Source organism: Panthera onca, chromosome B2 (assembly GCF_046562875.1).
Source record: "Panthera onca isolate mPanOnc1 chromosome B2, mPanOnc1 haplotype 2, whole genome shotgun sequence".
NCBI lineage: Eukaryota > Metazoa > Chordata > Mammalia > Carnivora > Felidae > Panthera > Panthera onca.
The window spans coordinates 1549434-1573936 of record NC_138343.1 but is presented as its reverse complement, the minus strand read 5'-3'; positions in this window follow the sequence as shown (position 1 = coordinate 1573936).

Genomic DNA, 24503 nt, shown 5'->3' with positions numbered 1-24503 from the left:
TCTTCTTTATCCATATGTCAATGCGTGGAAATTTGGGCTCTCTCCATAATTTGGCTCTCATTGATAACACAGCTATAAACATTGGGGTGCATGTGCCCCTTCAAATCAGCATTTTAAAAAATCTGTCAGGTAAATTCCCATCAGTGCAATTGATGGGCCGTAGGGTAGTTCTATTTTTAATCTTTGGGGGAACCTCCACACTGTTTTCCAGAGCAGCTACACCAGTTTACATTCCCACCAACAGTACAAGAGGGTTTCTGTTTCTTCACATCTTCACCAAGCACCTGTTGTTTCCTGAGTTGTTAATTTAGCCACTCTGTCTCAATGTGGTTTTGGTTTGTATTTCCCTGATGATGAGTGACCTTGAGCATCTTTTCATGTGTCTGTTGGCCATCTGGATGTCTTCTTTAGAAAAGTGTCTATTCATGTCTTCTGCCCATTTCTTCACTGGATTATTTGTTTTTTTGGTGTTGAGTTTGGTGAGCTCTTTATAGATTTTGGATACTAACCCTTTATCTGATATGTCACTTGCAAATAACCTTTCCTATTCCATCTGTTGCCTTTTAGTTTTGTTGATTGTTCCCTTCACTGTGCAGAAGATTTTTATCTTGATGAGGTCCCAATTGTTCATTTTTGCTTTTATTTCCCTTGCCTTCAGAGACGTGTTGTGTAAGAAGTTGCTGCAACTGAGTTCAAAGAGGTTGCTGCCTGTTTTCTCCTCTAGGGTTTTGATGGCTTCCTGTCCTGCATTTAGGTATTTCATCCATTTTGAATTTATTTTTGTGTATGGTGTAAGAAAGTGGTTTAGTTTCATTCACCTTCATGTTGCTGTCCAGTTCTCCCACACCATTTGCTAAAGAGAGTGTCTTTTTCCATTGGATACTCTTTCCTGCTTTGTCAAAGATTAGTTGTCCATACATTTGAGGGTCCAATTCTGGTTTCTCTATTCTGTTACATTGTTTTATGTGTCTGTTTTTGTGCCAATACCATACTGTCTTGATGATAAAAGCTTTGTAGTAGAGGCTAAAGTCCAGGATTATGATGCCTCCCGCTTTGGTTTTCTTTTTCAACATTAGTTTGACTATTTGGTGTCTTTTGTAGTTCCACATAAATTTCAGGATTGTTTGTTTTAGCCTTGAGAAGAATGCTGGTGCAATTTTGATTGGGATTGCATTGAATTGTAGACTGCTTTGGGTAGTATTGACATTTTAACAATATTTGTTCTTCCAATCTAAGAGCATGGAATGTTTTTCCATTTCCTTGTGTCTTCTTCAATTTCTTTCATAGGTTTTCTATCGTTTTCACATACAGATATTTTAAATCGTTGGTAAGGTTTATTTTTTGGTATGTCATGGTTCTTGGCACAATTGTAAAGGATTGATTTCTTGATTTCTCTTTCTTTTGCTTCATTATCGGTGTATAGAAGTGCAACCGATTTCTGTTCATTGATTTTTGTATCTTGTGACTTTGCTGAATTCATGTATTAATCCTAGAAGCTTTTTGATGGAGTCTTTTGGGTTTTCCATGTCACCTGAAAAAAGTGAAAGCTTGACTTTTCTTTGCCAGTTTGGATGCATTTTATTCCATGTTGTTGTCTGATTGCTGAGGCCAGGACCTCCAACACTATGTTAATCAACAGTGATGAAAGGGGACGTCCTTGTCATGTTTGCTGTCTCAGGGTGAAAGCTCTCAGTTTTTTCCCATTTGAGGATGAAATTAACTGTGGGCCTTTCATATATGCCTTTTATGATGTTAAGGTATATTCCTTCGATCCTGACTACTTGAGGGCTTTTACTAAGAAATGATGCTATATTTTGTCAGATGATTTTTCTGCATCTATTGACAGGATCATATGGCTCTTATCCTTTCTTCTATTAATGTGATGTATCACATTGATTGATTTGCAAATATTGAATCATCTCTGCATCCAGGAACAATTCCCAGTTGGTCGTGGTGAATAATTCTTTTAATATACTGCTGAATTTTATTTATTAGTATCTTTTTGAGAATTATTGCATCCAGGATCATGAGGGATATTGGTCTGGAATTCTTCTTGGTGGGGTCTTTGTCTGGTTTTGGAATTAATGTAATGCTGGCTTCATAAAATGAGTATGGAAGATTTCCTTCCATTTCTATTTTTTGGAACAGTTTGAGAAGAATAGGTGTTAACTTTGCTTAATTGTCTGGTAGAATTCCCCTGGGAAACCATCTGGACCAGGACTCTTATTTTTTGGGAGCTTAAATTTTTTTTAAAATGTTTCTTTATTTTTGAAGAGAGAGAGAGAGACAGAGTGTGAGAAGGGAAGGGGCAGAGAGAGGAAGATACAGAGTCTTAAGCAGGTTCCAGGCTCTGAGCTGTCAGCACAGAGCCCAACACAGCGCTTGAACCCATGTACCATGAGAACATGACCTGAGCCAAAGTTGGATGCTTAACTGACTGAGCCACACAGGCGACTCTGTGGGGAGATTTTTGATAACTGATTCAACTTCTCGCTGGTTATATGCCTGTTCAAATTCTATATTTCTTCCCATTGGACTTTTTGTAGTGTGTGAGTGTCTAGGAATTTGTCCATTTCTTCCAAATGGTTCAGTTTTTTGGCATATAATTAAAAATTTTTATTTATTTTTGAGAATGAGTGAGTGGGGGATGAGCAGAGAGAGAGGAAGACACAGACTCCGAAGCAGGCTCCAGGCTCTGAACTGTCAGCCCAGAGCCCAATGTGGGGCTCGAACTCAAGAGCTGTGAGATCATGACCTGAGCTGAAGTCGGATGCTTAACCGGCTGAGCCACCCCGGTGCTCCTGTTGGCATATAATTTTTATAGTATTCTCTAATAATTATTGATATTTCTGTGGTGGTAGTTGTGATGTCTCCTGTTTCATTATGATTTTATCTCTTTGGGTCCTCCTTTCTTGAGAAGTGTGATTAGGGGTTTATCAATTTTGTTTATTCTTTCAAAAAAAACCAGCTGTTAGATTCATTGATCTGTTCTACTATTTTATTTTTATTCTATATCATTTATTTCTGCTCTCATATTTATTGTTTTCCTTTTTCTGCTGGATTTAGCTTAATTTACTGCTGCTTTTCTAGCTCCTTTAGGTGTAAGGTTAGGTTGTGATTGGGACCTTTATTGCTTCTTGAAATAGACATGCATTGCAAAGTATTTTCCTCTTAGAACTGCATTTGCTGCATCCCGACAGGTTTGGACTGTTGTGTTTTCATTTTTATTTGCTTCCATGCATTTTTAAATTTCTTCTTTGATTTACTGATTAACCCATTCATTCTTTAATTGGATGTTCTTTAACCTCCATGTATTTGGGGGCTCTCCAAATTTTTTCTTGTGGTTGAAAGTCTCATAGTGTTGGGATCTGGAAATATCCATGGTATGATCTCAATCTTTTTGTACTTTTTGAGGGCTGTTTTGGGACCCAGTATGTGATCTGTTCTGGAGAATGTTCCATGTGCACTCAAGAAGAATATGTATTTTGCTGCTTTGGGATGAAAACTTCTGAACATATCTGTTAAGTCCATTTGGTTCAGTGTGTCATTCAGAGCCAGTGTTTCCTTATTGATTTTCTGCCTAGATAATCTGTCTATTGCTATAAGTGGAGTATTAGAATCACCTATAATTACAGTATTATTATCATCAATAAGATTGCTTATGTTTGTGGCTAATTGATTTATATATATGGGTGCTATCATGTTAGGGGCATATTTATAATTGTTAGCTCTTCTTGATGGATAGACACCTTAATTATGATATAATGCCCTTTTTCTCTTGTTACAGTCTTTTTTTTTGAAATCTAGATTGTCTGATAGAAGTATGTATACCCCAGATTTATTTTGCCATCCACTAGCATGATAGATGGTTTTTCATCCTCTCACCTTCAATCTGCAGGTTCCTCGGGTCTGAAATGAGTCTCTTTTTTTTTCTTTTTTACATATGAAGTTTATTGTCAGATTGGTTTCCATTCAACACCCAGTGCTCATCCCAACAGGTGCCTTCCTTAATACCCATCACCCACTCTCCCCTCCCTCCCACTCCACATCAATCCTCAGTTTGTTCTCAGTTTTTAAGAATCTCTTATGTGTTGGCTCCCTCCCTCTCTAACCTTTTTTTTTCTTCCCCTTCCCCATGGTATTCTGGTAAGTTTCTCAGGATCCACATAAGAGTGAAACATATGGTGTCTGTCTTTCTCTGTATGACTTATTTCACTTCGCATAACACTCTCCAGTTCCATCCATGTTGCTACAAAAGGCCATATTTCATTATTTCTCATTGCCACGTGGTATTCCATTGTGTATATAAACCACAATTTCTTGACCCATTCGTCAGTTGATGGACATTTAGGCTCTTTCCATAATTTGGCTATTGTTGAGAGTGCTGCTATAAACATTGGGGTACAAGTGCCCCTATGCATCAGCACTCCTGTACCCCTTGGGTAAATTCCTAGCAGTGCTGTTGCTGGGTCATAGGGTACATCTATTTTTAACTTTTTGAGGAACCTCCACAATGTTTTCTAGAGTGGCTTCACCAGTTTGCATTCCCACCAACAGTGCAAGAGGGTTCCCATTTCCCCACATCCTCACCAGCATCTGTAGTCTCCTGATTTGTTTATTTTAGCCACTCTGACTGGAGTGAGGTGATATCTGAGTGTGGATTTGATTTGTATTTCCCTGATGAGGAGGGACATGAGCATCTTTTCATGTGTCTGTTGGCCATCCAGATGTCTTCTTTAGAGAAGTGTCTATTCATGTTTTCTGCCCATTTCTTCACTGGATTCTTTGTTTTTCGGGTGTGGAGTTTGGTGAGCTATTTATAGATTTGGAATACTAGCCCTTTGTCCGGTATGTCATTTGCAAATATCTTTTCCCATTCCGTTGGTTGCCTTTTAGTTTTGTCGATTGTTTCCTTTGCAGTGTATAAGGTTGTTATCTTCATGAGGTCCCAATAGTTCATTTTTGCTTTTCATTTCCTTGCCTTTGGGGATGTGTCAAGTAAGAAATTGCTGCGGCTGAGGTCAGAGAGGTTTTTTCCCTTCTTTCTCCTCTAGGGTTTTGACAGTTTCCTGTCTCACATTCAGATCCTTTATCCATTTTGAGTTTATTTTTGCGAATGGTGTGAGAAAGTGGTGTAGTTTCATCCATCTGCATGTTGCTCTCCAGTTCTCCCAGCACCATTTGTTAAAGAGACTGTCTTTTTTCCATTGGATATTCTTTCCTGCTTTGTCAAAGTTGAGTTGGCCATACTTTTGTGGGTCTAATTCTGGGGTTTCTATTCTATTCCAATTGGTCTATGTGTCTGTTTTTGTGCCAACACCATGCTGTCTTGATGATTACAGCTTTGTAGTTGAGGCTACAGTCTGGGATTGTGATGCCTCCTGCTTTGGTCTTCTTCCAAATTACTTCAGCTATTCGGGGTCTTTTGTGGTTCCATATGAATTTTAGGATTGCTTGTTCTAGCTTCGAGAAGAATGCTGGTGCAATTTTGATATGGATTGCATTGAATGTGTAGATAGCTTTGGGTAGTATTGACATGTTAACAATATTTATTCTTCCAATCCATGGGCATGGAATGTTTTTCCATTTCTTTATATCTTCTTCAATTTCCTTCATAAGCTTTCTATAGTTTTCAGCATACAGATCTTTTACATCTTTGGTTAGGTTTATTCCTAGGTATTTTATACTTCTTGGTGCAATTGTGAATGGGATCAGTTTCTTTATTTGTCTTTCTGTTGCTTCATTATTCGTGTATAAGAATGCAACTGATTTCTGAACATTGATTTTGTATCCTGCAACTTTGCTGAATTCATGTATCAGTTCTAGCAGACTTTTGGTGGAGTCTGTTGGGTTTTCCATGTATAATATCATGTCATCTGCAAAAAGTGAAAGCTTAACTTCATCCTTGCCAATTTTGATGCCTTTGATTTCCTTTTGTTGTCTGATTGCTGATGCTAGAACTTAATGTTAAACAACAGCGGTGAGAGTGGACATCCCTGTCGTGTTCCTGATCTCAGGGAGAAGGCTTTCGGTTTTTCCCTATTGAGGATGATATTAGCTGTGGGCTTTTCATAAATGGCTTTTATGATGTATAAGTATGTTCCTTGTATCCCGAGTGTGTTGAGGGTTTTTATTATGAAAGGATGCTGAATTTTGTCAAATGCTTTTTCTGCATGGATTGAAAGGATCATATGATTCTTATCTTTTCTTTTATTAATGTGATGTATCACGTTGATTGATTTGCGAATGTTGAACCAGCCCTGCAGCCCAGGAATGAATCCCACTTGATCATGGTGAATAATTCTTTTTATATGCTGTTGAATTCGATTCGCTAGTATCTTGTTGAGAATTTTTGAATCCGTATTCATCAGGGATATTGGCCTTTAGTTCTCTTTTTTTGCTGGGTCTCTGTCTGGTTTAGGAATCAAAGTAATGCTGGCTTCATAGAATGAGTCTGGAAGTTTTCCTTCCCTTTCTATTTTTTGGAATAGCTTGAGAATGATAGGTATTATCTCTGTTTTAAATGTATGGTAGAATTCCCCTGGGAAGACAACTGATCCTGGACTCGTATTTGTTGGGAGATTTTTGATAACTGATTCAATTTCTTCGCTGGTTATGGGTCTGTTCAAGCTTTCTATTTCTTTCTGTTTGAGTTTTGGAAGTGTGTGGGTGCTTAGGAATTTGTCCATTTCTTCTAGGTTGTCTAGTTTGTTGGCATATAGTTTTTCCAAGTATTCCCTGATAATTGCTTGTATTTCTGAGGGATTGGTTGCGACAATTCCATTTTCATTCATGATTTTATCTATTTGGGTCATCTCCGTTTTGTTTTTGAGAAGTCTGGCTAGAGGTTTATCAATTTTGTTTATTTTTTCAAAAAACCAACTCTTGGTTTCATTGATCTGCTCTACATTTTTTTTAGATTCTATATTGTTTATTTCTGCTCTGATCTTTATTATTTCTCTTCTTCTGCTGGTTTTGGGGGGTGTCTTTGCTGTTCTGCTTCTATTACCTTTAGGTGTGGTGTTAGATTTTGTATTTGGGACTTTTTTTGTTTCTTGAGATAGGACTGGGTTGCAATGTATTTTCCTCTCAGGACTGTCTTCGCTGCATCCCAAAGCATTTGGATTGTTGGATTTTCATTTTCATTCATTTCCATATATTTTTCACTTTTTTCTCTAGTTGCCTGGTTGACCTATTCATTCTTTAGTAGGATGTTCTTTAACCTCCATGCTTTGGGAAGTTTTCCAGGCTTTTTCTTGTGGTTGATTTCAAGCTTCATCGCATTGTGGTCTGAAAGTATGCATGGTATGATCTCAATTCTTGTATACTTATGAAGGGCTGTTTTGTAACCCAGTATGTGATCTATCTTGGAGAATGTTCCATGTGCACTCTAGAAGAAAGTATATCCTGTTGCTTTGGGATGCAGAGTTCTAAATATATCTGTCAAGTCCATCTGATCCAGTGTATCATTCAGGGCCCTTGTTTCTGTATTGATCCTGTGTCTAGATGATCTATCCATTGTTGTAAGTAGAGTGTGAAAGTCCCCTGCAATTACCACATTCTTATCAATAAGGTTGCTTATGTTTGTGATTAACTGTTTTATATATTTGGGGGCTCCCGTATTCAGCGCATAGACATTTATAATTGTTAGCTCTTCCTGATGGATAGAGTCTGTAATTATCATATAATGCCCTTCTTCATCTCTTGTTGCAGCTTTTAATTTAAAGTCTAGTTTGATATAAGTATGGGTACTCCAGCTTTCTTTTGACTTCCAGTGGCATGATAGATAGTTCTCCATCTCCTCACTTTCAATCTGAAGGTGTCCTCAGGTCTAAAATGAGTCTCTTGTAGACAGCAAATAGATGGGTCTTGTTTTTTTTATCCATTCTGATACCCTATATCTTTTTTGGAGCATTGAGTCCATTTACATTCAGTGTTATTATTGAAAGATATGGGTTTAGAGTGATTGTGATGTCTGTAGGTTTCATGCTTGTAGTGATGTCTCTGGTATTTGTCTCACAGGATCCCCCTTAGGATCTCTTGTAGGGCTGGTTTAGTGGTGATGAATTCCTTCAGTTTTTGTTTGTTTGGGAAGACCTTTATCTCCTATTCTGAATGACAGAGTTGCTGGATAAAGGATTCTTGGCTGCATATTTTTTCTGTTCATCACATTGAAGATTTCCTGCCATTCCTTTCTGTCCTGCCAAGTTTCAGTACATAGGTCTGCCACTAGTCTTATGGGTCTTATGTTAGAGTGTGTTTATCTCTAGCTGCTTTCAGAATTTTCTCTTTATCCTTGTATTTGCCAGTTTCACTATGATATGTCGCTCAGAAGATGTATTCAATTTACGTCTGAAGGGAGTTCTCTGTGCCTCTTGGATTTCAATGCCTTTTTCCTTCCCTGGATCAAGAAAGTTCTCATGTATGATTTGTTCAAGTACACCTTCAGCCCGTTTCTCTGTCTCTTCCTCTTATGGCATTCCTATGATACAGATATTGTTACATTTGATTGCATCACTTAGTTCTATAATTCTCCCCTCACACTCTTGGATTTTTTTTATCTCTCTTTTTCTCAGCTTCCTCTTTTTCCATAATTTTATCTTCTAATTCACCTATTCTCTCCTCTGCCTCTTCAATCCAAGCTGTGGCCGCCTCCATTTCATTTTGCACCTCATATATAGCATTTTTTAGCTCCTCCTGACTGCTTCTTAGTCCCTTGATCTCTGTAGCAATAGATTCTCTGCTGTCCTCTGTACTTTTTCAAGCCCAGCGATTAATTTTATGACTATTATTTTAAGTTCATTTTCTGCTATATTGCTTAAGTCGTTTTTGATTAGTTGGTTAGCTGTCGCTGCTTCCTGGAGTTTCTTTTGAGGAGAATTCTTCTGCTTCATCATTTTGGCTAGTCCCTGGAGTGGTGCGGAACTGCAGGGCTCTTCCTCTGTGCTGTCTGGAGTGACTTGCGTTGGTGGGTGGGGCCGCAGTCAGACCTGATGTCTGCCCCCAGCCCACCGCTTGGGCCACAGGCAGACTGGTGTGTACCTTATCTTACTGTCTCCTAGGGTCAGGACACACTGTGGAGTGGTGTGGCCCCTGTCTGGGCTACTTGCAAACTGCCAGGCTTGTGGTGCTGCTTCGATGGGATCTGGCGTATTAGCCGGGGTGGATCTGCAAGGTGCAAAGGGGCAGGAGGGGTAGGCTCAGCTCGCTTTGCCTTTGGTGGTCCGCTGGGGGAGGGGCCCTCTGGCACCGGGAGGGAGGCAGACCTGTGGGAGGGATGGATCCGCAGAAGCACAGCATTGGGTGTTTGCGCGGTGCAAGCAAGTTCGTGATGGGAACTGGTTCCCTTTGGGATTTTGGCTGTGGGATGGGTGAGGGAGATGGCGCTGGTCAGCGCCTTTGTTCCCCGCCAAGCTGAGTTCTGTCTTCCAGTGCTCAACAACTCTCCCTCCCGGTATCCTTTAGCCCTTCTGGTCTCCGAGCAGAGCTGTTGACTTACAACATTCCAGATGTTAAGTCCCACTGGCTGTCAGAACATGCTCTGTCTGGCCCCTCTGCTTTTGCAAGCCAGACTCAGGGGTTCTGCCTTGCCGGGTGGGCTGGCTGCCCCTCCACTGCCCTGGCTCCCTTCCGCCAGTTCGTGTAGCATGCACCGCCTCTCTGCCCTTCCTACCCTCTTCCGTGGGCCTCTCATCTATGCTTGGCTCCAGAGAGTCCGTTCTGGTAGTCTTCTGGCAGTTTTCTGGGTAAATTAGGCAGATGTGGGTGGAATCTAAGTGATTAGCAGGACGAGGTGAGCCCAGCGTCCTCCTACGCCGCCATCTTCCCAGAAGCTCTCTTTGGTGAGATTTTAAATGGGATTGATTCCTTGATATCTCTCTTTGCTGCTTCAGTATAGGTGTATAGAAATGCAACTGATATTTATACATTGATTTTACATCCTGTGACATTGCTGAATTCATGTATCAGCTCTAGTAGTTTTTGGTGGAGTCTTTGGGTTTTCCATGTAGAGTATCATGTTATCTGTGAAGAGTGAAAGTTTGAATTCTTTCTTGCTTATTTGGATGCCTTTTATTTCTTTTTATTGTCTGATTCCTGAGGCTTGGTCTTCCAGTACTATGTTGAACAACAGCAGTGAGAAGGGACATCTCTGTTGTGTTCCTGGTCTTAGTGGGAAAGCTCTCAGTTTTTCCTTATTGAGGATGATATTAACTGTGGATTTTTCCTATGTGGCTTTTATGATGTTAAGACATGTTCCTTCTATACCGACTTTCTTGAGGGGTTTTATCAAGAAAGGATGCTGTTTTTTCAAATGCTTTTTTTTGCATCTATTGACAGGATCATATGGTTCTTATCTTTTTTTCTCTTAATGTAATGTGTCATGTTGATTGATTTATGAATATTGAACCAGCCCTGCAGCCCAGTAATGAATCCCATTTGATCATGGTGAATACTTCTTTCATGTACTGTTGAATTAAATTTCTAGTTTCTTGTTGAGAATTTTTGCATCCAGTTTCATCAGGGATATTGGTCTGTAATTCTCCTCAGTGGGGTTTTTATCAGGTTTGGGATCAAGGTAATGCTAATTTCATCGAATGAGTTTGGAAGTTTTCCTTCCATTGCTAGTTTTTGGGACAGTTTGAGGAGAATAGGTATTAACTTTTCTTTTAATATTTGTTAGAATTCCCCTGGGAAACCATCTAGCCCAGGAATCTTATTTTTGGGAATTTTTTAAAAGATATGAAATTTACTGTCAAACTGGTTTCCATACACACCCATTGCTCATCCCAACAGGTGCCCTCTCCAATATTATGTTTAATTTCTTTTTTTTAATTTCATTTTTTATTTTTTAAAATTTGCATCCAAATTAGTTAGCATATACTGCAACAATGATTTCAGGAATAGATTCCTTAGTTCCCCTTACCCATTCAGCCCCTCTCCCCTACCCAAACCCCTCAAGTAACTCTCAGTATGTTCTCCATATTTATTAGTCTCTTTTGTTTTGTCCCCCTCCCTGTTTTTATATTATTTTTGTTTCCTTTCCCTTATGTTCATCTGTTTTTTCTCTTAAAGTCCTCATATGAGTGAAGTCGTATGATTTTTGTCTTTCTCTGACTGACTAATTTCACCTAGCATAATACCCTCCAGTTCCATGCACGTAGTTACAAATGGCAAGATTACATTCTTTTTGATTGCCGAGTAATACTCCATTGTGTGTGTGTTTGTGTGTGTGTGTGTGTGTGTGTGTGTGTGTATTTTTCTTTATCCATTCATCCATCGATGGACATGTGGGCTCTTTCCATACTTTGGCTATTGTTGATAGTGCTGCTGTAAACATGGGGGTGCCTGTGTCCATTCAAAACTGCACACCTGTATCCTGTGGATAAATGCCTAGTTGTGCAATTGCTGGGTGGTAGGGTAGTTCTATTTTCAGTTTTTTAAGGAACCTCCATACTGTTTTCCAGAGTGGCTGCACCAGCTTGCATTCCCACCAACAATGCAAAAGAGATCCTCTTTCTCCACATCCTCGCCAACATCTGTTGTTGCCTGAGTTGTTAATGTTAGCCCTTCTGACAGGTGTAAGGTGTATCTCATTGTGGTTTTGATTTGTATTTCCCTGATGATGTGTGATGTTGAGCATTTTTTCATGTGTCGGTTGGCCATCTGGATGTCTTCTTTGGAGAAGTGTCTATTCATGTCTTTTGCCCATTTCTTCACTGGATTCTTTGTTTTTTGGGTGTTGAGTTTGAGAAGTTCTTTATAGATTTTGGATACTAACCCTTTATCTGATATGCCATTGGCAAATATCTTCTCCCATTCTGTCGGCTGCCTTTTAGTTTTGCTGATTGTTTCCTTCGCTGTGCAGAAGGTTTTTATTTTGATGAGGTCACAGTAGTTCATTTTTGCTTTTGTTTTTCTTGCCTCTGGAGACATGTTGAGTAAGAAGTTGCTGCAGCCAAGGTCAAAGAGGTTTTCGCCTGCTTTCTCCTTGAGGATTTTGATGGCTTCCTGTCTTACATTGAGGTCTTTCATCCATTTTGAGTTCATTTTTGTGTATGGTGTAAGAAAATGGTCCAGGTTCATTCTTCTTCATGTGGCTGTCTAGTTTTTCCAGCACCACTTGCTGAAGAGACTGTCTTTATTCAATTGGATATTCTTTCCTGCTTTGTCAAAGATTAGTTTGCAATACGTTTGTGGGTCCATTTCCGGGTTCTATTCTGTTCCATTGGTCTGAGTGTTCTTGTGCCAGCACCATACTGTCTTGATGATTACAGCTTTGTAGTATGGCCCGAAGTCCAGGATTGTGATGCCTTATGCTTTGGTTTTCTTTTCCAAGATCTCTTTGGCTATTTGGGGTCTTTTCTGGTTCCATACAAATTTTAGGATTATTTGTTCTACCTCTGTGAAGAATGCTGGTGTTACTTTGTTAGGGATTGCATTGAATAAGTAGATTGCTTTGGGTAGTATTGACATTTTAAAAATATTTGTTCTTCCTATCCAGGAGCATGAAATCATTTTCCATTTCTTTGTGTCTTCTTCCATTTATTTCATAAACTTTCTATAGTTTTCAGTGTATAGATTTTTCACCTCTTTGTTTAGATTTACTCCTAGGTATTTTATGGTTTTTGGTGCAATTGTAAATGGGATCTATTCCTTGATTTCTCTTTCTGTTACTTTATTGTTGGTGCATAGGCATGGAACCGATTTCTGTGCACTGATTTTATATCCTGAAACTTTGCTGAATTCATGAATCAGTTCTAGCAGTTTTTTTGGTGGAATATTTAGGGTTTTCCATATACAGTATCATGTCATCTGTGAAGAGTGAACGTTTGACCTCTTCCTGGCCAATTTGGATGCCTTTTATTTCTTTGTGTTGTCTGATTGCAAAGGCTAGGGCTTACAATACTATGTTGAATAACAGTGGTGGGAGTGGCCATCCCTGTCTTGTTCCTGACCTTAGGAGAGAGCTCTCAGTTTTTCCCCATTTGGATGATATTAGTTTTGGGTCTTTCATATATGGCTTTTATGATCTCGATGTATGATCCTTCTATCCCTACTTTCTTGAGGGTTTTTATCAAGAAAGGATGCTGTATTTTGTTAAATAATTTATCTGCATGTATTGAGAGGATCATATGGTTCTTGTCCTTTCTTTTATTGATGTGATGAATCACATTGATTGTTTTGCAGATATTGAACTAGCCCTGCATCCCCGGTATAAATCCCACTTGGTTGTGCTAAATAATTTTTTTAATGTATTGTTGGAGCCAGTAGCTAATATCTTGTTGAGGATTTTTGCATCCGTGTTCATCAGGGAAATTGGTCTATAGTTCTCCTTTTTAGTGGGGTGTTTGGTTTTGGAATCAAGGTAATTCTGGCTTTGTAGAAAGAGTTTGGAAATTTTTCTTCCATTTTTATTTTTTGGAACAGATTCAAGAGAATAGGTGTTAACTCTTTAATCATTTGATGGAATTCCCCTGGAAAGCCATATGGCCCTGGACTCTTGTTCTATGGTATATTTTTGATTACTAATTCGATTTACATACTGGTTATGAGCCTGTTTATATTTTTTATTTCTTCCTGTTTCAGTTTTGGTAGGGTATATGTTTCCAGGAATTTGTGCATTTCTTCCAGATTGCCTATTTTATTGGCATCTAATTGCTCATAATATTCTCTTATAGTTTTTGATTTCTGTTGTGTTTGTTGTGATCTCTCCTCTTTTATTCTTGATTTTATTTATTTGGGTCCTTTCCTTTTTCTTCTTGATCAAACTGGCTAGTGGTTTATCAATTTTGTTAATTCTTTCAAAGAACCAGCTTCTGGTTTCATTGATCTGTTCTAGTGGTTTTTTGGTTTTTTTGGTTTTTTTTTGGTTTCAATAGCATTAATTTCTGCTCTTATCTTTATTATTTCCTGTCTTCTGCTGGTTTTGGGCTTTATTTGCTGTTCTTTTTCCAGCTCCTTACGGCGTAAGGTTAGGTTGTGTATCTGAGATCTCTCTTCCTTCTTTAGGAAGGCCTGGATTGCTATATACTTTCCTCTTATGACTGCCTTTTCTGCATCCCAGAGGTTTTGGGTTGTGGTGTTATCATTTTCATTGGCTTCCATATACTGTTTAATTTCCTCTTTAATTTCTGGTTAGCCCATTCATTCTTTAGTAGAATGTCCTTCAGTCTCCAAGTATTTGTTACTTTTCCAAATTTTTTCTTGTGATTGATTTCGAGTTTCATAGCGTTGTGGTATGAAAATATGCATGGTATGATCTCGATCTTTTTGTACTTGCTGAGGGCTGATTTGTTTCCCAGTATGTGGTCTCTTCTGGACAACTGCCATGTGCACTGGAGAAGAATGTGTACTCTGCTGCTTTAGGATGAAATGTTCTGAATATATCTGTGAAGTCCATCTGGTCCAGTGTGTCATTCAAAGCCATTGTTTCCTCGTTGGTATTCTGTTTAGATGATCTGTCCTTTGCTGTGAGTGGGGTGTTGAAGTCTCCTACTATTATGGTATGACTATCGATGAGTTTCTTTATATTTGTGATGAATTGATTTTTATATTTGTGTACTCTCACATTTCACGCATATATGTTTACAATTGTTAGGTCTTTTTGGTGGATAGACCCCTTGATTATGATATAATTCCCTTATGCATCTCTTGATACAGTTTTTATTTTAAAGTCTCGATTTTCTGATATAAGTATGGCTACTGTGGCTTTCTTTTGTTGACCATTAGCATGATAGATGGTTCTCCATCCCCTTACTTTCAATCTGAAGGTGTTAGGTCTAAAGTGGGTCTCTTGTAAACAGCATATAGATGGATCTTGTTTTCTTATCCATTCTGTTACTGTATGTCTTTTGATTGGAGCATTGAGTCCATTAGCGTTTAGAGTGAGTACTGAAAGATATGAATTTATTGCCATTATGATGCTTGTAGAGTTGGAGTTTCTGGTGGTGTTCTCTGGTCCTTTCTAATCTTTGTTGCTTTGGGTATTTATTTATTTGTTTATTTATTCATCTTTTCTCCTCTCAGGGAGTCCCCCTTAAAATTTCTTGCAGGGCTGGTTTAGTGGTCACAAACTCCTTTAATTTTTGTTTGTCTGGGGAACTTTTTATCTCTCCTTCTATTTTGAATGACAGCCTTGGTGGATAAAGAATTCTTGGCTACATGGTTTTCTGATTCAGTACATTGAATACATCCTCCCACTCCTTTCTGGCCTGCCAAGTTTCTGTGGATAGGTCTGCTGCAAACCTGATCTGTCTTCCCTTGTATGTTAGGGACTTTTTTCCCTTGCTGCTTTCATGATTCTCTTCTTGCCTGAATATTTTGTGAATTTGACTATGATATGCTGTGTTGATGATCGGTTATTGTTGAATCTAATGTGGATCCTCTGTGCTTCCTGGATTTTCACCTCTGTGTCTTTCCCCAGGTCAGGAAAGTTTTCCACTATGATTTGCTCACATAACTCTTCTACCCCTATTTCTCTGTCTTCCTCTTCTGGGACTGCTATGATTCTGATGTTGTTCCTTTTTAATGAGTCACTGATTTCTCTAATTCTTAAGTCGTGCTCTTTTGCCTTAATCTCCCTCTTTTTATCTGCTTCATTATTCTCCAGAAGTCTGTCCTCTATATTGCTGGTTCTCTGTTGTGCCTCATGCATCTTTGCTGCTGCAGCATCCATCCATGATTGCAGCTCAGTTATAGCAGTGTTTATTTTATGCTGACTAGTGTTTACTACTTTTATCTCTGCAGAAAGGGATTCTAGTCTGTTTTCAACTCCTGCTAGTATTCTTATTATCGTGATTCTAAATTCTGGTTCAGACATCTTGCTTGTATCTTTTGGTTAAATCCCTGGCTGTCGTTTCTTCATGCTCTGTCTTTTGGAGTGAATTCCTTCATTTCATCATTTTGAAGGGAGAAAAGGAATTAATGAGGTAGAAAAATTAAAACTAAAAAATATTAAAATTAGAAATTTAAAACACAGACTCACACACACACACAAATGAATAAATGATGCTATATCCTAGGTATGTTTTGGTCTGGGTGTTGAAAGTGGTTTGATAGATTAGAGAAAAGAGGGGGGGAAAAGGAAATCATTTGAGAATTTGAAAAAATGAATACACTGAAGTAGACTAAAATGAAATAATGGAAGTAAAATAGAATTTGAAAAAAATCCACACAGAAGTAAACAATATAGTAGAAAAAAATTAATGAAAAATATTTTAATAAAAATTAAAAATAAAAATGAGTTTTTTTCTTTTTCTGAAGAGAAAAAAGAAAAAAAAATGAAATCATTAGAAAATTTGAAAAGTGGAATACAGTGTAGTAGACTAAAATAAAATGATAGAAGTAAAATAGAATTTGAAAAAATTTCCATAAAAGTAAAACATACAGTGAAACAAATTAAGGAAAAATATTTTTAATAAAAATTGAAAATAAAAAGATTTTTTCTCTTTCTGTATTCAAGAAAAAAAGAAAGGAAAAAGAGAAAAAAAATGGAAATCGTTTGAACATTGGAAAAAATGAATACAGTGGAGTAGACTAAAATAAAATGATGGACGTAAAATAGAATTTGAAAAAATTTCCATAAAAGTAAAACATATAGTGAAACAAATTAAGGAAAAATATTTTTAATAAAAATTGAAAATAAAAAGAATTTTTTTCTCTTTCTGTATTCAAGAAAAAAAGAAACGAAAAAGAGAAAAAGAAAAAAATGGAAATCATTTGAACATTGGAAAAAAAAGAATACAGTGGAGTAGACTAAAATAAAATGATGGACGTAAAATAGAATTTGAAAAAATTTACACAAAAGTACAAAATATAGTAAAAAATATTAAAGAAACATATTTTTAATAAAAATTGAAAATAAAAATGAATTTTTCTCTTTCTGTATTCAAGAAAAAGAAAAGTTGTGAAAAAGAGAATAAAAAGAAAATTGAATAGATGGACCTGCTAACAGATTGAAATACGACTGAAATTATTTCGTTTTCCCCTAGTCAGTCTATGAAGCGCTTTATAGTCCATAAACTAACCAGGCGGTGAGACTTGTGTTCTTGAAGAGCGAGGTTGGCCCAGTTGGGCGGGGCTTAGCGTAATGGCTCCGTTCTCCACTAGATGGCGCTGTTAGCCTACTGGGATGGATTGTTGTGTTGTTCGTAGGTGCCTATGCGCATGTGCTGGAACGGTGAAAATGACGTCACCCAGCTACCCAGTCTCTAGTATCGGAACTCTGTTCTCCCCAATCAGCAATCATGTACCTGTCCTTTGTCTTCAGCTATCATCCATTCCCTGCTTTTTCACTGTCTGTGGCCAAGCCCCAGGCAATACCTCTCCCCTGAGTTTTGTCTCAGATGTGGCTGTTTTCCCCAGCCCCTGGCTTCTGAAGGACTGTGGCTTTGACCCCATCCACCCCTCTGTGGAGGGTCTCACTGAGCAATGGCCAAATGCCAGCTGCTTCCAGGAATGCTTGTGGGACCGTGATGCTGCTGGTGCCCTGAGACTGTGGCCAGGTGCCATCCTGCCCCAGAAAAAGTTCATGAGATAGTGTAGCAGCAGCTTTTCAGGGATTATGGAAAATTAAAACACACATCTGGCACCAGGCTTCACCCTTAACGACCTTGTTCCAGCATAAGGGAATGTGGCTATTTTCTGGGGTCTGCTGGGACCAGGTGGCTTCAACAGTCTCTACCAAATGTCCTTCCAGCAGTGGAACTGCTTTTCCCTCTGTGGTCCAAGAACCTCCTGGACCCCACTCTTTTCCTGGGGATTCACCCTTCCCACCAGAGCACTGCCAGGTATCAAGCTGCAGAGTTGCAGACTATTTGCTCCCCTTGTTTACAGTTTTAATGGAATTTAAACCCTCTCCTTTCTCCTCTCTCCCTTTTTAGTTTAGTCCCTGTGGCTGTTTCCAATTTTCCACTTTCTCTCAGCTTCTTTTGGGGAGGGGTGTTTTTCCTGTATCCCGCCCCCCCCATCTCCATCCTCTCACTGCATGAAAGTACCTCCCTGCCCTCCACGTCTTCTCACTCCCCAAGTTCACCTCTCTGCACTGTGTACCTGCCGAATTCTGTGGTTCAGGTTGTGCAGATTGTTGTGTTAATCCTGAAATCAGTTTTCTAGTTGTGCAGGATGGTTTAGTGTTGGTCTGGATGTATTTCATGGATGTGAGACACACACAAAACTTCCATGCTGTTCTTCCATCTTGGCTCCCTCCTAAGGTTTTTATGTTAATTTCAATATAGTTAGCATACAGTGTTTTATTAGTTTCAGGTGTATAAAATAGTGATTCAACAATTCAATACATGATGACATAGTGCTCATCATGGTAACTGTACTCTTAATCCCTTTGACCAATTTCACCCATCCTACCACCCACATCCCTTCTGGTATGCATTATTTTAAATGAGTATTCTCAGCTAAAGTTACCATTTTTTAAAATAAGAACATTTTTACTTGAAGCATACTTCAGAATACATGGTTCTAAAAGATACATATAAAACATTCCTTCCAAGAAAAATAGAATACACATTTTTTTGCAAGCACACACACAAGAATTCCCTGGTTAAATCGCATAAAAAAAGACATAACAAATATTACAAATTTAAGAAGAATGAAATCATACCAACTATATCTTCTAGCCACAATGGTACAAAACTAAAGTACAATAATAAAACCAAGCTTGAAAATCTACAATATAAATCATAAATATTTAATATGTAAATATGAAACAACACACTACTGCACAAACAATGGGCCAAATAAGAAATCAAATGGCAAAGCAAAATGTGTATGAAAACAAAATAAAAAGAAAGCAAAATATTCCAAAACATATGGGATGCAGCAAAAGCAGATGTTAGAGTGAAGTTTTTGCTATAAATAGTTGTGTTAAGAAAAACAGTTCAGGGATGCCTGTGTAGCTCAGTTGGTTAAGTGGGTGACTGGATTTCAGCTCTGTTCATGATCTCATGGTTTGTGAGTTTGAGTTCTGTACTGGGCTCTGTGTTGATACTACAGAGCCTGCCTGGGATTCTGCCTCCTTCTCTCTATGCCCCTCCCCCACTTGCTATTGCTTTCTCAAAATAAATAAAAATAAACTTAAAAAAGAAAAAAAATTCAAATAAACAACTTACCATCACACCACAAGGAACTAGAAACAGTATAAACTTGGCTGAAATTCAGTAGAGGAAGGAAATAACAAAGAAAAACCAGAAATAAAATAGAGACCAGAATAAACAATAAGATAACTTGGGAAGTAATGACCAGTTTTTCAAAAAACAAAACAAAACAAAACAAAATTGGCAATGCTTGAGCTACATTAATAAAAAAGAGAGAAGACTTGAAAATTAAAATGGGAAATGGAAGAGAAAACAATACAACAGATAACCAGAGAAATACATAGTGTGATGACAGATTAGTATCAGATAACTTAGAAAATAACCCAGATAATTTCCAAAAATGCAGAGGTTACCAAGATTGAATCAAGGATCTTGAAGCCTAGAAATAGGAAATTATCTTAGACCAATAAGAAGAATGAAAGTTGAATTAGGAATTAAAAATCTCCCAGCACAGAAAAGCACAAGACCACATGATTTCATTGGTCATTTCTAACAAACATTAAAAAAAAGTTTAATGACAATCTTTATCAAAATCTTACAAATAATGGAATAGGGGGAACATATTTAAAGTCATTCCATGCAGGCAGTACTACCGTGATACCAGAGCGGGATAAAAACAATACAAGATTAAAAAAGTCTTGTCTGATATAAGTATTGCCACTCTGGTTTCTTTTGGTTTCTGTTTGCATAATAGATGTTTCTCCACTCATATCCAATCTGCACATGTCTTAGGTCTAAAATGAGTCTCCTGTAGGTAGCATACAGATGGGTCTTGATTTTCTCATCCATTCTGACAACCTATATCTCTCTTTTTTTAACTTAAAAAATTTTTTAAGGCTTTATTTATTTTTGAGAGAGAGAGACGGAGACAGAGCATGAGTGGGGGAGGAACAGAGAGAGGGAGACACAGAATCTGAGGCAGACTCCAGGATCCAAACTGTCAGCACAGAGCCCAACACGGGGTTCGAACTCACGAATCCTGAGATCATGACCTGAGCTGAAGTTGGACACCCAACCGACTGAGCCACCCAGGCTCCCCTCCTTTTTTAAATTTTTAAAATTTAATGTTTATTTCCAAAAGAGAGAGACAGAGCACAAGCGGGGCAGGGGCAGAGAGTGAGGGAGACACAGAATCTGAAACAGTCTCCAGGCTCTTAGCTGTCAGCACAGAGCCTGATGCGGGGCTCAAACTCATGAGCCGTGAGATTACGACATGAACTGAAGTCAAATGCTTAACTAACTGAGCCACCCAGGTGCCACAAACCTGTCTTTTGATTGGAGCATTTTGGTCCATTTACATACAAGGTAGTGATTGATAAGTGGGTATTTATTGGCATTTCATTATTTCTTTTGTCATTGTTTCTGGAGATTTTCTCTGATCCTTTCTTGCTTTTGTCATTTTTGGTCTCTCCTTTCCACTCAAAGAGTTCCCTTTAATATTTCTTGTAGGGCTGGTTTAGTGGTAAACAACTCCTTTGGTTTTTGATTGGGAAACTCTTTATCTCTCCTATTTTGACTGATAGCCTTGCTGGATAGGATATACTTGGTGGCATATTTTTCCCATTCACGGTTTTGAATATATCATGCCACTCCCTTCTGACTTGCTAAGTGTGTGTTGAGAAATTTGCAGCTGGCCTTATGGGGTTTCCCTTGTAATCTGAGTTCTTTTATCTTGCTGCTTTTAAGATTTTTTATTTTATCACTATATTTTGAAAATTTAATTAGAATATGTTTTGTTGTTGGCCTGCTTGTTTTGATTTTGATGGGAGTTCTCTGTGTCTCTTGGATTGGGATGTCCGTTTCCTTCCCCAGATTAGGGAAGCTTTCAGCTCTCCTTTCTTGAACTACACTTTCTGCCCCCTTTTCTCTCTCTTATTCTTCTGGGACTTCTAAAATATGAATGTTCTTACATTTGATGGAATCAATGAGTTTCCTACAGGGAAAGCCTATTCTTGTGATCCATAATTCTTTCTCTCTTTTGTTCAGCTTCACTATTTTTCCATTATTTTCTTTTCCATATCATTTGTTCATTCCTCTGCTTCTTCCACCTGCTCTTCATTTCATCAAGCCTGTTTCCCATCTCATTTATTGCATTCTACCTCTCTCATTGATTCCTTTTTTAAAACTCTTATCTCTGCTGTAGGGGTCTCCCTGATGTCTTCCATTCTTTTCTCAAAACTAGTGAATATCCTTACGATTGTTGCTTTAAATTCTCCATTAGGCCTGTTACTTACATCTGTCTCACTTAGATCACTGGCTGTGACCTTATCTTGTTCTTTCATTTGCATTTTTTCTTTCTTTTTTTAATATATAATTTATTGTCAAATTGGTTTCCATACAACACCCAGTGCTCATCTCAACAGGTGCCCTCCTCAGTGCCCATCACCCAATTTCCCCTCCCCCCACCATAAACCCTCAGTTTGTTCTCAGTTTTTAAGAGTCTCTTATGGTTTGCCTCCTTTCCTCTCGTAACTTTTTTTCCCCCTCTCCTCCCCCATGGTCTTCTGTTAAATTTCGCAGGATCCACATATGAGTGAAAACGTATGGTATCTGTCTTTCTCTGCCTGACTTATTTCACTTAGCATAACACTGTCCAGTTCCACCCACGTTGCTACAAATGGCCAGATTTCATTCTTTCTCATTTGATTTTTTCTAAGTCTGCCTTCTTCTCTGTGTTAGAAAAGTTCTTATGTCTCCTTCTCATGAAAGTAATGGCCTTAGGAAGAAAAGGTCATGTAGAAGCTTCAGGGAGTGCCTCCAGTATGTGCTTCGTGTGCTCTGCTGTTGTGTTTTGGCTGCTCTATCTTTCAGGCCAGTCGTCTGCAGAGACTGTCCTTGCTTCCCATGGACAGTGTTTGGTCCCTGGTCTGAATGTGGTGAGTTTAACTAGGTGTGCTCTGGTTGGCTTGTTAAATGAGACCTGACACCAGCTCCACCAGAACTGAGGTCCTGCAGAACTCTCTGGTCAGGAGATGTGGTGGCTTGTGCTGGACTTCTGAGCGATGGGGCTTGCCACAGTGGGGCTGAGGCAAGCTTGTCTGAGGACTAACCTGCCAGGGTACAGGGGGGTGCAGCTTGGTGAGTCAATTTAGGCAGCCAGTGCCCATGTGGCACTGTTTCCCATAGGCGACTCTGTGTTCATGCTGAGGGGAGGAGGAGGGAAATGTCACTGATCAGCTCCTTAGTTCCTGGAGAGGTGTCTCCCTGAATTCTTACAGACGTACTGATTAACTTATAGGGGCTCAATATATTTTAAGGATTTATTATAACTTAGCATAATGGTCTGAGAATATGCAATTCTTTAAAAGAAATAAGAGGGAGATTAATTATTTAAAATATTGGTTTATTTTGCAGCCCTAATGCAGGAGAAACCTAAGCCAAAGGAAAAATAGAACTAAAGACACACATAAAAACAAACAATTATAGGTATAAGATATAATATTTTCCTAAGAGTTCATTGCTAGTCTACTTTTGGTGTACTTATTGAAGTTAGCAAATGACTTAATATTTATCCTAATGTTATTAGTTAAAGATTCTTGCCAAGACTAAAAATAAACTTTCAAAATACAAGAATAATGGGTGAGGTGGACAGACCTGTGTACCTCAGGGACACAGAACTTATGTTCTTTCTGTTGACACTTTATGTGGGCTGATGAACTGTTTCTGGAGGCACCTGTAAAGGAGATTGATGTGGGTGAAAGGACATTGACAGTATCCTACATCACATTATATTTTATGTGAGGCATTTCTGTGTTCTGAGTGGGAAAGTAAAAATTATCCAGTGACTCCTCCTCTTCACATTTCAAGAATTATGAGGTGACAGAGGAAAAAATATTATATATGTGATTGATTATAATTCTTAAATGATAGGGTCTTTTAGAGAAAGGTTTGAGATCACAGAAAATATCAAAGGCCAATTAAAAGGTCATCATATTTCACCATAAAAAGCTAACTACTATATCACAATAATTGGAAATGAAAAGTTATTCATTTTATGAAATTACACTACATAAAAATGTATGAATCTACATTTCTCAACAATTACACAAATCCATGATTCTCTAGATATCTAAGGCAAATCCTAACTAAACTCAAGCTAGTCATTGAGATTGAGACAGCGTGGAATAAAAGTTTCATGAGTGAATAAGTAATGAATAAAACTGTTTTATTACTTCTAAATGCTTTAATTTGTTTCTTCTCACTGCCTTGTGTCATGGTAAAGAAGAAATAACTTCAATAACGAAGACCCATTATTCAGGATAAATGTTTGTATGGCATCAAAAGAGATTTGATGTATAATATTTGTACATTATGATGTTACATGCACCACACAAAGTAAATGAAATCATCCATTCAGGTCTATATTTCTGAAGATAAAACATTAGCATAGAATATAAAAACTAGATAAACAAAACACTTCCTATGGGTCTTTAGAATAAATCACATGTCTTCACATTTATATTTATAGCCTCTTGGTGTTATGTTAAAAACAAAAATAAAAATTCCTAATGTTCCAATTTCCCTGAAGATATGCCAATGATGAAAGTCATAAAAGAGCTAAGTAGGATGGGTATAGTATTGTTTGCATCCACAGAATGTTCATATACACCAACTATTCTATTAATTCTCTCTATGACCTAGGAATTACTTGCCTCAGTAGAAATTAAAGACAGATTCCCACCAACAGTGCATTAGGGTTCCTTTTTCTCCACATTCTCACCAACACTTGTTATTTCTTGCATTTTTTATTTTAACCATTGTGACAAGTGTAAAAGTGATCTCTTATTGTGGTTTTAATTTGCATTTCTCTAAATCTTAGTGATGTCGAGCATCTTTTCGTGTGTGTTGCCTATCTATTCATCTTCTTTGGAAAAACACATATTCAAGCCCTCTGCCCATTTTCAAATCAGATGATGATGATGATGATGATGATGATGATTTTGGTGTTGAGTTGTGTAATTCTTTATATATTTTGGATATAACATTTCAATATTTCTTCTTCCACTCACTAGTTTGCCTTCTTGTTTTGTTGATTGTTTCCTTTGCTGTTTAAACTCTTTTAATTTTGTTGTAGTCTCAATAGTTTAATTTCCTTTTGTTTTCCTTATCAGAAGAGACATATTTCAAAAAATGTTTCTCTGGCTGATGTCGAAGGAATTACTATCCTCATGCACTGTTGGTGGGAATGCAAATTGTTACAGCCACTGTGGAAAACAGTATGGAGTTTCCTTGAAAAATTAAAAAAAGAATCACCATATGATCCAGTATTCCAGTAAAAACACTAATTTGAAAAGATATAGGCACCCTCTGTTTACTGCCAAGATATGGGAGCAATCCAAGTGTCAACTGATAGATGAGTGGATAAAGAAGGTGTGGTATATGCATAATGGAATA